Source organism: Mustela erminea, chromosome 4, assembly GCF_009829155.1.
Source record: "Mustela erminea isolate mMusErm1 chromosome 4, mMusErm1.Pri, whole genome shotgun sequence".
Lineage (NCBI taxonomy): Eukaryota > Metazoa > Chordata > Mammalia > Carnivora > Mustelidae > Mustela > Mustela erminea.
Genome location: NC_045617.1, coordinates 71,278,032 through 71,294,104, shown reverse-complemented (window position 1 = coordinate 71,294,104; position 16,073 = coordinate 71,278,032).

The window sequence follows — 16,073 nt, the reverse complement described above, 5'->3', positions numbered from 1 at the left end:
AAGGTCCAGAAGAAGGATGTCCGTTCTCACCACTTCTATTCAACATACTACTGGAAGTCCTAGCCACAATAATCAGACAGGAAAGAGGAATAAAAGATATCCAAGTTTATAAGGAAAATGTACAACTTTCACTATATGTAAATGACATGATACTTCATATAGATAATCCTAAAAAAAAAAAAAAAAAAGGAAAGAAAATCCTAAAGACCAACAAAAGCTGCTGGAACTGATAAAGGAATCCAGTAAAGTTGCAGGATACAAAATCAATGTACATTGCATTTCCACACTAATAATGAAGCAGCCAAAAGAAAAAGTAAAAAAACAACCCCACTTAAAACTGCACCAAAAATAATAAAATATCTAGGAATAAACTTAACCCAAGAAGGTGAAAGACCTGTATTCCAAAAACTATGAAACACTGATGAAAGAAATTGAAGATGATGCAAAGAAATGGAAAGATGTTCCATGCTCATGGGTTGGGAAAAAAAACATACTGTTTAAATGTCTATATTATCCAGAGCAATCTACAGAGTTAAGGCAATCCCTATCAAAATACCAACAGCATTTTCCACAGAACTCTGAACAAACAATTCTAAAATTCATATGAAACCACAAAATACCCTGAATAGCCAAAGCAATCTTGAAAAAGAAACATAAAACTGAAGGTATCACAATTCCAGACTTTATTACAAAGCTTCAGTAATGAAAAGTCAGAGAAAGATGAATACCATATGATTTCACTCCTGTAGAATTTAAGAAACTAACAAAGCAAAAAGAGAAAAAAACAAAAAACAAAAAGAACCCAGACCTTAAATACAGAAAAATGGTTTTCAAGGGAAGGGGGGTGGGGTGGAATAGGTGAAGTAGCTAAACGGGGTTGATGAGCCCTGAGTAATGTATAGAATTAGTACATCATTATACAAGGTACATCTGAAACTAATAAAACACGGTATGTTAATTATGCTTGAATAAGAATACAAGAAACGGAAACCTTGTTTTAGTGCCTCAGTAACAGGGGCTATAGGACATTTTCCTATCATAAAAAACCACTAGCCTTGCCTTTCTGTGACACGATGCCTGGTATTTTGTCCTAGTGGTAGTAAAGTATTCTTAGAAGCTGTTCCTTCCTTAAGATCCTTAATGTAGCAACACAGAGAAGTTACTGTACACCACATAAATACATCCCACCAAACACAAACCAAATATCCCCAAGTCAACTTTCCCACAGATATACATAGCCATCCCAGTGCTACCCAACATGCAGAATGCGGGACAGGGATGCAGAAGAATGGAAAGACACAACAGTCTTAACCAATTGTAGTTTAAAATTCCACTTTTGCTAATTTTATATAAACCTGTAACAATGTAAACAGATAGCTAAGAAGAGACATATTTCTCCCATGCAAGGAGAGAGATTACAGTACCATTATTTCATGATAAATTTGGTAGAGTTTATGTATTTCCCATTTCTTTATCTCCGTCCATCATATTCTAATTTCTTCACTTCTCATTTGCATTTCATCAGTTTTCTTTTTGTTGGAATTAAGGTACCATTTATCCCATTGCTTCACTTTTTCATTTCAATTTCTCACTTCAATTTTTCATTTAAGTTTTTTTCAATTTTTTAATTTCTAAAATTTCCATTTTGTTGTTCTCATACTTTCTCCTAATTTTTATTTACCTTTTAAGGATTTTATTTATTTATTTATTTATTTGTTTGTTTGTTTATTTGAGAGAGAGAGAGAGAACATGAGAGCAGGGAAAGGGGAACAGGGAGAGAGAGAAAGAGAATCCCAAGCTGACTCCAAGCTTAGCTCAGGAGCTCAAGGACCTCAGGAGCTCTCAGGACTCCAAGATCATGAACTGAGTCAAAACCATGAGTCATATGCTTAACTAAGTCACCCAGGCACCCCATTCCCTTAATTTTTAAAAAACAGTATCCTATGTTCATCTTATACATTCAATTTCTTCTTCTGTATTTCTAAGCATTTAAAGATATTTATATTTTAATTTATTCCAAGTTTCCCTAATATCTATAATTCCTTGATTGGGAATGCTCCCAACTTCTGTGCCACTTAACAACTTCAGGACAGTAAAGTACCTTAAGTGTTTTTAGTTTTGGACTATGTGCCCATCATGAGAGTCTTATGTGCCCTGGCTTATGGAGGCATCCCCATGAGGCAGTTCTGTTTATCTTTGTGAACAGAGCTCAGAGCTCACTCTACCACATATGTTGCCTGAAGCCTCAGGCCATCTCTGCGCTGGTATTGCAACCCATTCCCCTTGTTGTAAATAGATACGGCACAATTTGACCATTTCAGCAAATAGAAGATTTGGGGGGTAAATGCTGCTATCTTCTTATATATGGAGGTAGGGTAGCAGCTGATACCACACATGACCGCAAACATACACCACATGTATGTAACCTCAATAACTGATGGTGTGTCACCAAGAAAGCAAGTCCTGAACCAAATTCTGCTCACCAGCCCACCCACAAAAAGAAGGGAAACATTTATTAGCTAGGAAGTACAAAAATAGTTATATGCTTGTGGTCTTTGCTTTGTAGCACCTTGCATGAAAAGCTTGCTTTAATAGAGAAACAATATTTTCATGGCAAAACCACCTAGACTTATAGTCAGATGAGATGACTAGATCCCATGAACTGCTGGAACTTAAACTGATGGGCTGTAGACCTCAAGGACTACAATAATTGTAGAAGTCTCCTGAGCTATCTGAAGTTTTATACTTAGAACCTTCACAATGTTCCTAATCAAACACGTCGGTCTTGAACATGGCTCATTTTGCCAATTAAGAAATTATTTCTAACACCGCTTAAACTAATAACCCTTCTGGTAAATAATTTGATACTATTTGAAATGCTAAGCACCCACAGGTAACAGTACGGATTCTTGATGAAGGTACTTCAAATACGGACAAGCCATACCCATCTCTGTATTTGTTGACTTCAGTCTTCATATTGCAGAATAGGACCTGGAAATGGTCATCAGAACCTCCTAGGATCACATTGCAATAGCATCCTGACTACTTTCAGCCTGAGAATTCCAATGTTCAACACTCCTCTTAAATGTGATATAAAGTACCAAGTAACCTGGTGTAAGGCAAACATAATCAAGGAAAACATGACTCTTAAAGCACAGAGATAGACATTCTAATTCTGTTTACATGATTGCAAAGATTTCCAGCAGCTATTTGGCTGATGTTAACATTTTAATCACCCATTGTGTTCTTACACATGTGCACAGTGTTCGAGGTAGGATTCCTCCATACTGTACTTCTAAGATTCATCTTTCATACCTAAATTCCAGGTTTCATGTATTCTTTTTACATTTAATCTTACAACTTTCCCTACATAATATCCATGGAGTTTTGGCTTTTTTTTTTTTTTTTAGAATATTCATTCTGCCATCTGGGTGAACAGATGGATGGATGGATAAAACATCTAACATTACTCCACTCAGTAGACCATGTTTTACAGTCAGCAATGCTGTCCTAAAATTATTTCAAGCTCTGGATCCTGCTTCTATTATTTCCCTGTCATTGCCCCACTTTCTTTCTTTTTGGATATTAAAAGTAGTCACCACAAGTAGCCAAGAAAACTGCAATGAAGAGAAAAGCTTACCATGAAGAAATAGTAATTTATGAAGTGGTACCCTAGTGGCCTGGATTATTACAGACTCCCAGGGAGCCTACCTCCCTTTGGGGCAGCAGCATATGCAGCAGGAGAAGCTGATTCAATGCATTTCTGATTCTGCATCCTCTCCTGATACAGGGTGTGCTATAACCAACTCTGCTAAGGGATCAAGTTTCATGGAACATGTAATGATATCACAGCAGGACCTGAGCAAACAACAAATATTAGAGGTAGCTAGGGAAAGCAAACAATTATGGAAAGTTAAGGATCAGAGAGAGTTCCTATGGCAGAAAATTCTTCCTGTTTCAGGCTTGAGTCTAGGGAAACATAAATACAATGGTTATTGTACAGCTGTCCAACAGTAATGGACTTTGGTCACTACCAGCCTGGGAATATGTGTACCAGGCAATCTTAAAAGTAATTCAGTTGATTATTAGTCCCTGAACTCATCCTATCATTCTAGGTTAAATAAGAATAGTAATAATAATAATTTCAAGTCTTACATGCAGTAAGCTTTTAAAAAATTTTTACACTCTAATTCCTAGAAAAATAAAATGTGATAAGGGATACAGTATCAGATTACTCATCACTCAGAAGCTCTTGGGGGATTAGTGTTATTCTGTTGGGTATCTGAGACCAGTTTCTATTAAATGAATTATCCCCCTAGAAATAAGTTTAACAGGTGTTAAAGACTTCATTTTTTTATTCAGTGATGTTTTCTTGAAACTTTAAGGTCTCTTGTGTTTGTATTGGAACTCTAAAATTAGTTATATTTCCTAATTGCCCTAAATAAAAATTAGCTATAAGACCTACTAGAGTTCTCTTTTTGCTGTCTTTATTCCTATGGATGTCCCGTCTATATCTCCAAAACCTTCCTACTCCAAATTTTCCTTTCATTTTCTTTTCATTTCATCTTTACTTTTTCATATAATTAAAATCTGTTTGTTAGTTTTCTGGTGATATTTATTCCATACTTTCTCTTAATAAAGTGAACATTCAAAATGAGAGAAGAAATCACTACATATTTTAAAAATGCTCACAAAACCAAATGTAAAGAATACAACATTATTATTAACTGGCAATAAGGTTATCATTTCTTTTTTAGTTTTCTTCATTTTGATTGCCTTTTTCTTTCATAAAATCTATACATAGCTTAAAATTGACCATGTTTTTAGGTGCTGATGCACCATTTGTCAATTGTCTATTTGTCTATTGCTACACGCTGACCAACTCCCTCAAGGTTCCTAGTTCATGTCTGAAAGATGCTAGTTGAATTCTCTTCTAAGCAAAAAGGAAATCACTTCTTCTGCCTTCATTCTGGATTATGTTCTTCATCCTCTTTAGGAGTAGTGAAATCAAAGAAGCTGAAAAATCAATCCTTGTGTGCAGATCAGAGGAGCCCAAATCAAATAGAACTCGAAGCTCCAGTTCTGATGGCCTTGTTGCTATCCCTCCCCGGGTGCTGTATTACACAGTGAGAACATGGTGCCTGAGCCATGGGACCTCCTGCTGTGGCAAACATCTGCACCTGCAGGTTTCCTATTAGGGTAGTAATGACTATAGCTGCACTGTTTTGTGGGCATGGGAATGTATCAGAGCAGGGTACATGGAGGTGGGATCTTTAGCTCAGAAGATGACAGACCAGCCAATCTACCACATCTGCCAAAGAAGAGGTCCCTTTCCTCAGTAGATGATGAAGTATAGGTTCTGATTTGATTTCAATTGACTAGAGTCCTATTAAAAAGACTAGATTTCAGTTTTCCTGTGTTAAGACTAAATGCCTTTTTCTTTTGTGTTGTTAAGAAATATACGCAGAAGACAAATAAATACGAAAACTGTGCTGACCTAAATAACTATTTGCCTCGTCTTCTACAGATGTAATTTGAAGGAGCTGATAAAGAAACTAGAGTCCCTCAGAGGCCTCCGTGTAATTACAAAGGAAACACTCCAGAAAGCTAAAATGGCAAATATATTTAAGGTAATTCCCTGTGAATAGACTTTGGCCGCCACCATCCATTTTATTATTGCTTTTCTAAATTGCTTTCTTGCTGTTCTCTACCAGAGCCTCAGATCAATCTCTGGGTATTGTTGTGAGGGCTTGTCCAAAGTAATGACACCTGGCACAGAGCTGTAATTGTTTTATGTGCAGGGCATGTTAGGCTGTGCACTAAGTCTTTTTCTTCATTAAGAGACTTTGAATCTCATAGTTGGCTCTAAGCACAAAAGAGGGCACCTTGCAGCAAACATTTTAGTTTAAATAGAATTTTCTCCAGAAAGCAGGGAGCACAGGGTCACCCTCACTCAGAGAATGAGAGGTGGTAGGGAGACATCTAGAGCACAGTTTGAGTTATCAATATATTACCTCTCAGCGCCAAATCCACACGTCCTTCCATGCTCTGCAATAACAGAGACAATTTCTGCAGCTCTCTCTCCATTGCCAGCTGGCCCAGCGTTTGTCAAGAGAGTAATGCTGGACAAGGCAGATGCTTCTCTGCCTGGTTTACAGTCCTGAGTTTGTAGGGCTCCTGCAGTGTGTGTGATTTTCTCAGCAACGCCTGTAGGCCAGCAGCAAGTGACCTCTTTACTGGCACACCCCCCTCAGACATGTCCATGATCGTTGGTCTCACTGAGGCTGGATTTTCAGCACCTCCCCCTGCCCCAGGCAGTTTCCTAGGGGAGAGCCAGTGCTTAGCACCTCTCCAAGAACAGCTTCCCCGCACATACCCCTGGATAGACTTCACAGAAGAGGGTTGGCAGACATGGCTTCTCCCCTTAAACAGCTCTCCCAGACCACTACAGTCTACAGAGTTCTGAGGCATAGCACCACTGCCATGAGGACGGCTTCTCCCAGCACTCCAGAGAGAATACGTCTAATGAACTTCACATACCCACTGAGCCACGACAGCGCCCTCTCCAGGAATGTCTGCATCTCCACCCTGGGAAACATGGCATTCCGCTGGGGTGCTCCACCTCAATGCGAGGGGTGATGCTACTGCTACCATCTGCTATTCTTGTATTTCTTAGCATTATCTTGGCTCGGGTTTGCCAATCCCCCATTACTGAAATCCCCTGTTAATTCTTTATGTTGAATTTTCTCTATTCAATTTGTTTTCTGTTTCCTGTTGGACTCTGGCTGATACAGTCCCTCAGAGGGTCTTCTCAGAAGAAGAGTAGCTTCACCCCTGGCATTTCTGTCCCATGTACCCATCTTCCTAACAACACCCTTGCTTCCATTGACTGCCCTCAGCAAATGGTGATAACTGGCCTACACTCATTGAATGCTAGCCTCCTAGAGACTCCTACCTCCCTCACTCCAAGTTTCCCCACATCTCTGCCATCTTAGACACATCTAAGGTGGGTAAGAAGAATCACTTTAATTTCTACATGAAATGTACTTAGGTAAAACCTGTACACTGACCTTTAAAAAATTCACAACTTGATATTTTATAGCAGATACTTGAATAGAACCCTGACTTGATCAATATTGCAAATTGCCAAGTTAGTGAAAGTCCTGGGAAATCATGCCAAGAAACAGCAGAAATCTGTTCATAATGTGAAGGTCAGTCAAGAATTTCTGAATTGCATTGGACAGTATCACAATCAAAGTAGCCTGATCTTGACACTGTAATCCATCTCTGCCCTAGCACACAGAAAATCAGTGCTCATTATGTCATTTTCCACTGCATGACCAGAACAGTGACAAATTGACTTCCCATAATGACTATAAATAAAAGAAATGCACGGTAAAACTCTAGTCTAACAGTCTAGAGATAAGTAAGACATTACATTTAGAGGTTCTGGGAAGAAAAAACTACGATTATGTCTTTGGTCTGATACCCCTAGTGGCCTTTATCTTCTTGGCCCAAATAAAAATATGCTCTGATTATTCCTATAGTTGTAGGTAACTTTTTTTTTTAGCTTCAGGTGTACATCAACGTGATTTGATATTTTTATACATTACAAAATGATTACCACAATAAGTCTAGTTACCATCTGTCACCATACATAGTTATTGCATTGTTGTTGACTATATTCCCCATGCTGTATATTACATCCTTATGACTTATTTATTTTATGAAGTTTGTAACTCTTCATCTCCTTTACCCATTTTGTCTGCGTCCCAACCCCCTCTACTTGGGCAACCAGTAGTTAGTTGCTTGTATCTATGAGTCTGTCTCTGTTTTCTTTTTTCTTTTTTATTTTTTTTAATTTTCACATTTAAGTGAAATAATAAAGTATTTGTCTTTCTATGTATCACTTATTTCACTTAGCAAAGTACCCTCCAGGTCCATTTATGTTGTCACAGATAACAAGATTTCATCCTTTTTTATGGCTGAGTAATATTCCATGGTATATGCTGTACCATCTCTTTATCCATTCATCCACCAATATACACTTATGTTACTCCCATATCTAGGCTAGCTATTGTAAGTAATGGTGCAATAAACGTGGGGGTGCATGTATACTTCATATTTCAGGTCACTTCAATCTTAGCTAAAAAATCATCTGAAAAATTAAAATCTAGGCATAAAATATGAAGCAAACAATGGATTTTTGTCCAAAAGCAGAAATACATGACCAGATTCTGTTCCCCAAGCATGCCACAAAAGGTGCAGAGTAGAGCTGGGTGTTTATATTTGAAATTCATTCATTTAAGAGTATGGCACAAGATCTGGTTCCTGAAGTCTACACAGATATTATACTGAGGCTTGGCCTTGACAGTGTTTAGAAAAAAAAGTTTCATTTTTAAGTCTGTTATATTCTTATTGATCCCCAATTCAATTCACCTCAGGCACATCGGGCTCTTCACACTTCTCTCCCTGCCCAAGGGCCCACAGGGAGGCATCCCACCTGACACAATTGCGAAGGGCACCATTTATAGAAGATACATTTGAGTGCCCCTGGCATGGCTGAGGGACAAAAGCAGTCTCGCAGAGGGGATAATGATAATGGAAGGCAAAGAAGAACAATCTAGAAATTACCCATTCAGACACATACTTCCATGGAAGGCGACAGATTCCTCCTCCTATTAACCATCTACTTCCCTATATCTAGGACTTCATTTCTACAAATCCCTTTGAATAGGGCTGTTCAGTTGGCAAATCTAATCCCCTCTCCTTCCAGATAGCAGTATTGAGAAACAGCCATTTTGTCGTCCACCCAGCAGAAACCATTTCTACCAGAAGGGAGAAGGAAAAAACTGTGTGAATGGGGGCAGCAACTCACAAAAACAATAGCCCCTGAACAAAGGGGTACCCGTTCCTGTTTTTGTTCCTTCTCCCTGCTTTCTCAAAAATCTGCCGTCCTTCATACCACAGCTTGCTGGCCCTCTGGTCCAAACAACCTAGTATCTGTACCTCTTAAAGAGTAACTTCCCATTTCCCCCTCTCCCCAGTCCCTGGCAACCACCGTTCTCCTTTGTCTCAATACATATGACTATTCTAGGGCTCTTAACTCTTTCAGATTCCACCTCATACAGGGGGAGGGAGTCAGTGAGTGCTGGTATTTTTGTGGCTGTCTTACCACAGTGCCTTCAGGCTCATCCATGTTGTGTCATGTGTCGGAATCTCCTTTGTTTTTAAGGCTGAATAACATTGCCTTTCATATGTGTACCATATTTTGTTAATCCATTCATCTGTTCATGGACATGTTGGTTGCTTCCACCTTTTGGCTCTTGTCATCAATGCCACAGTGAACATGGGAGCACAGATCTCTCTTCACGACTCTGTTTTTGATTCTTTGGGGTATATGCCTCCAAGTGGCACTGGTGCTTCATAGTGTTTGTTGTATTCTTTGGCAAAACTATAATTATGATGAAATCTTGATCTTCTTTCACTTCCTAATTTAATCCTGCACTCATGCAGCTGTTCCTGACTGACGAAAAATAACCCCATCAATGTCTCTCAATTCATGACGAAACATTAACATGAATAACCATCATGGTTTGCTCAGGATGATCCCAGTTTTAGCACTGACAGTCTAGGTCCCAGGAATCCCCTGAGACCTGGGCAAACTGGGACAGTGGGTCATCCAACCAGAAAGGGACTCCTTAGGGACCTTGCGATCCCACAGTACCTCTTTCGTCCATTCACTTTCCTGCTCTGCTGTTGACTATTTCACAACTACACACTCACACTGCCTAAACTTCCAACACTTCCTCTCTCTCCTCACTTTCAACTGATGACCTGGGTTCCCACTGCTTCACTAGAACCTTTCCTAGGTTCTAGGAAAGAACCTATCATCCAGAAAAGAACTTCCCAGATTTCTACCACCGCCACCTTCCCACTGGCCGGCATCTGCACTCACATCCATTAACTTCCCTCCTAGTATTACCAAGGAACACTTGTTCCTCCATCCATGAACTTCTCCACAGCCAGTCCCTCTCCAACTACATCCCATTCCTTCCCATCTAGCCATTTTGTGAACTATATCCCTTTCTTTCTGTTAGAAGATAAACCGAAGCACATTAAAAATTTTAGGAATTTTTGAGCAAACATTGATTCTAGCTGAGCAGCATCATACTGGCGGTGGAAAAGCACTCTTGAGGAGAGCCAGGGGCAAAGATTTTATAGAGAACACAATCAAAGCAAGGAGATTATTTGATTGGTTATAGTTTAAACTACAACATTATTTGGGAAAGCCTGGTTAGCTGCTTGTGAGTGGTTGTTATTCACCCTGAGGCATTTATAGGAAGTGACTCTGGTTTAGGTTTTGGCTTGCTTACATAGGCTACCAAGGTAGTAAAGTTGCCTTGGTCTTATGACCTCTTCATTTGCTTGCTTTAAAACTTCTCAGTTCATTGCTGGAAAATATGTCTCCAACAATTCTTCCCCTACCTGCACCATCAATTTCTCTGTTACTGGGTCATTTCCTTTCTGTTATTTCTCCCATGTTTAAAAAACAAAAGAAAAAAATACTTTCCCTTGGCCTACTTCTCTTTCCCATGACTCTTATCTTCTTTACAAGCAAAACTCTCTGAACGTATTTTCACATATCTCCTCTAATTCTTCTCCTCTTCATCTCTCTTAAACCATCTTCAACCCAGCTTTCCTCCCTGCCTGCTATTAAATCTCTTCTTGTCAAGATCACCAACGATCTCCATGTTGATAAGTTCAATGATTAACTGTCAGTTCTCCGTTAACATTTGATAGGTTACATCTGATAGGGTAACATAGTTGTTACACTTTTTCATATGGCTTTAGGGTGCCTCTCCCTGAATTTCTTCCATCTGTTTCATTTTTCCTTGACTTCTTAAAAGCTGAAGTGTTCTGGGTCTATTTTTGGCTCTCATCTCTTTTCAACCATACTCAGTTCCTTTGGTGATCACACTCAGTCTCCTGGCTATAAAGATGCTGATGACTCAAATTTACACCTTCAGGCCAGACCTCGCTCCTGAATTTCAGATTCACATGTCTTAACTGCCTAACATCTCCACTTGGAAGATAACAGAAGTCTCGAAAATAACATATTCCAAACTCAAACATGATTTCTACCACTTTATTCCCCTACTTTCTCTCTCTGAAGTCTTCCCTGTGTTAAATGATGGCAAATGTATCATCCCCAGATTCCCAAGCCATAATCTTTGGAAGCATTCTTAAATCTTTTATTTCTCTCATGCTTCATATTCAACCCATCAGAAAATCCTGTTTGTTCTACCTTCATAATATACCCACAGTTGCATTTTGCTTGTGAATTTCTGCCATTCTGTATGTGACAGCTGTAACACTTGCCTGGCACTTCCTCTTGGCAGTTTCTCTCCTTCAGCTTCAGTATTTTCAAATAATAGAAAAAGAAAGAAAGCTAATAAATAAAAGGGCATGGTGTGGGTGTGAAATTCTAATTGCTTCTTAGAATGTCTTTGTTTTCAAGGAAGTTATGCTTAGAAACACAAACACGTAATAGAAAGAAAAATTAGAAGCAGAGTAAGACAACAGATCTTATACAACGGTTGAATACTGTGATCTGTACGGAGTCTATCACATTCAGTGTTTAATGAATGTTCACTGACACAAACAATACTCTCTTATATTCATATAGTGCCTTACCATGTGCAGTGCTGTTATATGCATGTCATAAACCTGTTTACTTTTTACAACAACCCTATCATTCAGTCGGCCCTGAAGTCCTTGTGGGCAGAAACCATTTTATACCCACGAAGGCTAGCAGTCCTTGTGGACAGAAACCACTTTGTACCCATGAAGGCTAGCACAGGGCCTGGCACATGGTGGTTGCCCAGGAAATGTCTGTTGAGTAGGTGGACTCATTGGCATGGGCCAATTATCCTCATGTCACAGATGAAAAAAATAAGATCCGATGACTTGCTCAATATCATGGAACTAATGAGCAGTCTTCTAATTCCTAAGTCAGTGTTCTCCCAAATATTAGATTTAAAGTTTCTTAAAATTTTGGTTTCCTGTTCTTTATAACAGAATAAACTTTTTTTTTCAGAATAAACTTTTAAGAGGATTTTTAATTGCCTAGTATTATGTTCTTTCACTACCTTCCAGCTTAATCTAAGTAAATATCAGTTTTCTATTATTTTCAGTCACAGATAAACCTAAGAAAACAATAATACAGGTATAGGCTCCTTGCTGACTCAGAGAGTCATAAAGTGTCCATTTACTGCTCTCAGGAATATCCTACTTTATTTAGGTTAGGCATATTGATTATGCTAAAGCGATAGTATTCTCAGAAAACATATACACTCTCTATATAACTATCTATTTGGGGAGTGGGAGTTAGAATAGGAATCATATAACAATGTTAACTCTGAGTTTCCAAATGCTCCCCCCACCAACTAGCTCACTTCTACCAAATTATTCTCTTTAATGGTTACTCCTGAGTCACCCTGTCACCAAACTCTGACATCTTGTTTCATTCACATGGAAGCATCTAACTAAATATATCTAGATGCTGTCATGTGGGTTATGGTATTTCCTCTCCAATTACATATGTATCTTATTGACAAGCATCATTTCCAGATCCCCACCTCCCTCTGATGTCTTCTACATATTGAGTTCCCAGCCACCAGGCCTAGCTTTATTTATCCTGTCCATTTTGCTCCCCAAAGCCTCCCCTTTCTTTCAGTACTCTAAGGCAGTCTTACTCTTCATTTTCATAAAGCCAAACCTCTCAAGGGCAGCAAATAATTAAGTTAGAAACCTACCCCCATGCCAACTTGTTTATAACAACAGTGGTATCACTCACTTCTAATACTATTACTTCTCCTTCTCAGTACTCATAAAATCTATCCAAAAATACCTGAAATACTGCTTTTTAATTCACAGTCACATGGTACAGACTTTAGGAAACATAAGAGAAGAGTGACAGGAAATTTCAGACAAAATGGGATAATGAGGATGATTAGCAAGCCTCATTTTAGGGAGCCAGGGCACAGAGCTGGTCTTCAATGGCCATTATATGATGTTTTCTGATTATGACCAATCTAAAGGCAGCTTTGGAATAATCAAGGAACAGTTATGCCCTATAGGTTAAGTCATCTTTGCAAGAGAAAAGAACACAAAAACTTAGAAAGTGTAATTTCTAAGGAGAAATTTATAATACCTTAATTTTCTTTAGATTTTATATAATCTTAGACTACTTTTTAACAGATAGTAGACCACATCTAATAAGCCCAGAAAATGTCTTTTACCTTCTCTCTTAACATGAACTGATTTTTTTTTAAAAAAACTTAATAATTTAAAGATTCTCATGTATCTTAATGAAGTAGGAAAGGAGCTGGTGGTTCTAAGTTTTTGTCAAATCCAAAATTTACTAGTGACCGTGAATAAATTACTTTGCCTCTTTAAGCCTAAATTTCCTTGTCTATAAATGAGTATAACATTATCTGTTTCCTAAGACTATTGTGAGGAATAAATGAAATCATACATGAAAGGATTTAAAAAAATACGAAGGGGCAAACATCTGATAAATGTTATCATTCAATTCCAGCAAAAGAGCAGAGTAGAACAACCTGTCAGATGAGGGGGGAGACAACAACACATACACTTGGGAAACCCATTTCCCAAACAGCAAATTTATTCTTGTTTCTAGTCACCATACTGATTTTTCACTCTTTTTTTTTTTTTTTTTTTTTTTAAGTAAGCTCTACACCCAGTGAGTTCAAACCAAGATCATGAGCCACATGCTCTACTGACTGACCCAGGCAGGTGCCCCTGATTTTTCATTTCTTAAGGAGGAGATATCTTCAAAGATAATCTGTGGAGATTTATGGGGCTCTGGAAAATGATACTACTGTGGTAAGTATAAGAAAAATAAATGCAAATGCTGACACTTAAGTGGACTCATTATATTGCATTTTGTTAGAGTTAATTAAAGAAAAAGAAACAAAAAATTTGATGTAAAAATGTAGGGTTTTTACAGAAAATTAATATCTTCCTCTATGTAAAAATAGGTAACTAATTTTCTTTCTTTTTTTTTTTAAGATTTATTTATTTTTTATTTTAAAGGGGAGAGGGTCATAGGGAGAGGGAGGGAATCTGAAGCAGACTCTATGCTGAGTGCAGAGCCCGGCGTTTGATCTCATTACCCTGAGATCACAACCTGAGAAAAACCTAAGAGTCAGATGCTTAAGTGGCTGCACCACCCAGGAGCCCCTAGACAACTAATTTTCTGAGATAAACTATATTATATTTTCCTACACATGTTCCAATCATTTCTAACCTAGAGTTCCCAATCACCTGTCACTTTGTATTTTAATCTGCATGGGGGAGCCTCTGCATGTCCCCAGTCTGCTTCCACCCTCTATGCTTTCCATTTGCTTGATCATTTAAATGCCATCCACGTGCTGTCAGCTCCAGTCCAGATCTCTCTTGATGGACAGATTTTATTAGCCAACTGCCACTCATGACCCCCACTTGGATGTCTAACAGGACTCAAACTTAACATGTTCCTGATCTTTGCCCTCAGTCCTACTTACTCAGTTTTCCCCATCTTTGCTAAAGACTATTCCATTCCCCCTCTGATTACACAAAACATATTGGAGTTGCACTTCCATATCCATTCGGCAGGAAATCTTACTGGCCCCACCTTTTAAAGCATATCCAGAATCTTACCACTGCTCACCAATCCCACAGGTACCACTTTGATTTGAGCCAACAATATCTCTTGCCTAGGTTGTTACAATAGCCTTCTCACTTGTGTCTCTACTTTCATCCTTGTTATCCCTATCCCCACCCTAACTCTGGATTTATTTTCAAAACAGCGACAGAGTGATTCTTTCAAAAACCTGCTTCAGTGCATTTTTAAAAAGTAGCCTCCATATCTGGTGTAGAGCTTAATGTGGGACTTGAACTCACAACACTGAGATCAAGACCTGAGCTGAGATCCTAAGGTGAAATCAAGAGCCAGTCACCCAACCAACTAGCCACCCAAGAGCCCCTTTAGTACATCTTGTGCCTTTGCTCAAAACCCTTCAAGACTAACCCTCTTTATCCAAAGAAATACCTTATAAAATTGGCTCCACTATTATGTCTCTGACCTCATTATCCTACTACTCTGCTCTGGCCTATTTTGCCTCAGCTGTACTGGCTTCTTGCCATTCCACAAACATGCCACGTACATCCCTTTTCATGGTCTTTATACTGGTTTGTCTATCTGCCTGAAGAATGCTCTTTCATATGTCCATATGTCTAACTCTTTCACATTACTCATTTTTTCACTGACTCTCATATTGACCACCTCATTTAAAATTATAATTCTCCCATTCCTTTTTTCCTCTCTCTAAATACAAAGCACTTATAATTCCAACATACTATTTATTATTTATTTTCTATCTCCCTCTGTTAGAATACAAAGACCATTAAGGGCAATGTCCAAAGTAGGGTGCCCAGTACTCCATAGGTATTTGTTGAATGAATGACTTCTATTTCTTGGTTATGAAGACTCTTGAAAGTTGAGTGTGTACTGTGTTAGTTTCTTACTGCTACTTTAACAAATTACCATAAACTTACTCGCAGAAGACAACACACATTTATTCTCTTAGTCAGAAATCTAAAATCAAGTTGTCAGCACAGATGTGTTCTTCTGGAGGGTTCAGGGAGAAGCTGGTTCCATGCCTTTTTTCTGGCTTCTTGATGTTGCCTATAATCTTTGGCTCCTAGTCCCTTCCTTATCACTCCAACCTCTTGCTTCTGTTGTCACATCTGCCACTGGCTTCCATCTCCTGCCTCCTTTCATCAAGACTCCTGTGATACCTTAGGGCAACCCAGATTATCCAGGATAATCTCCCCATCTCAAGATCCTTAATTTAATCACTTCTGCAAAGTCTTTTTTTGCTATATAAAGGAACATTCATAAATCCTGAGGATTGGAATTGGACATCTTTGAGAGGTCATACTTCAACCTTCAAGCACATGAGGAAGATGCTTTTCTGGGTTGGTATGTGAAGCAGAGCATTATC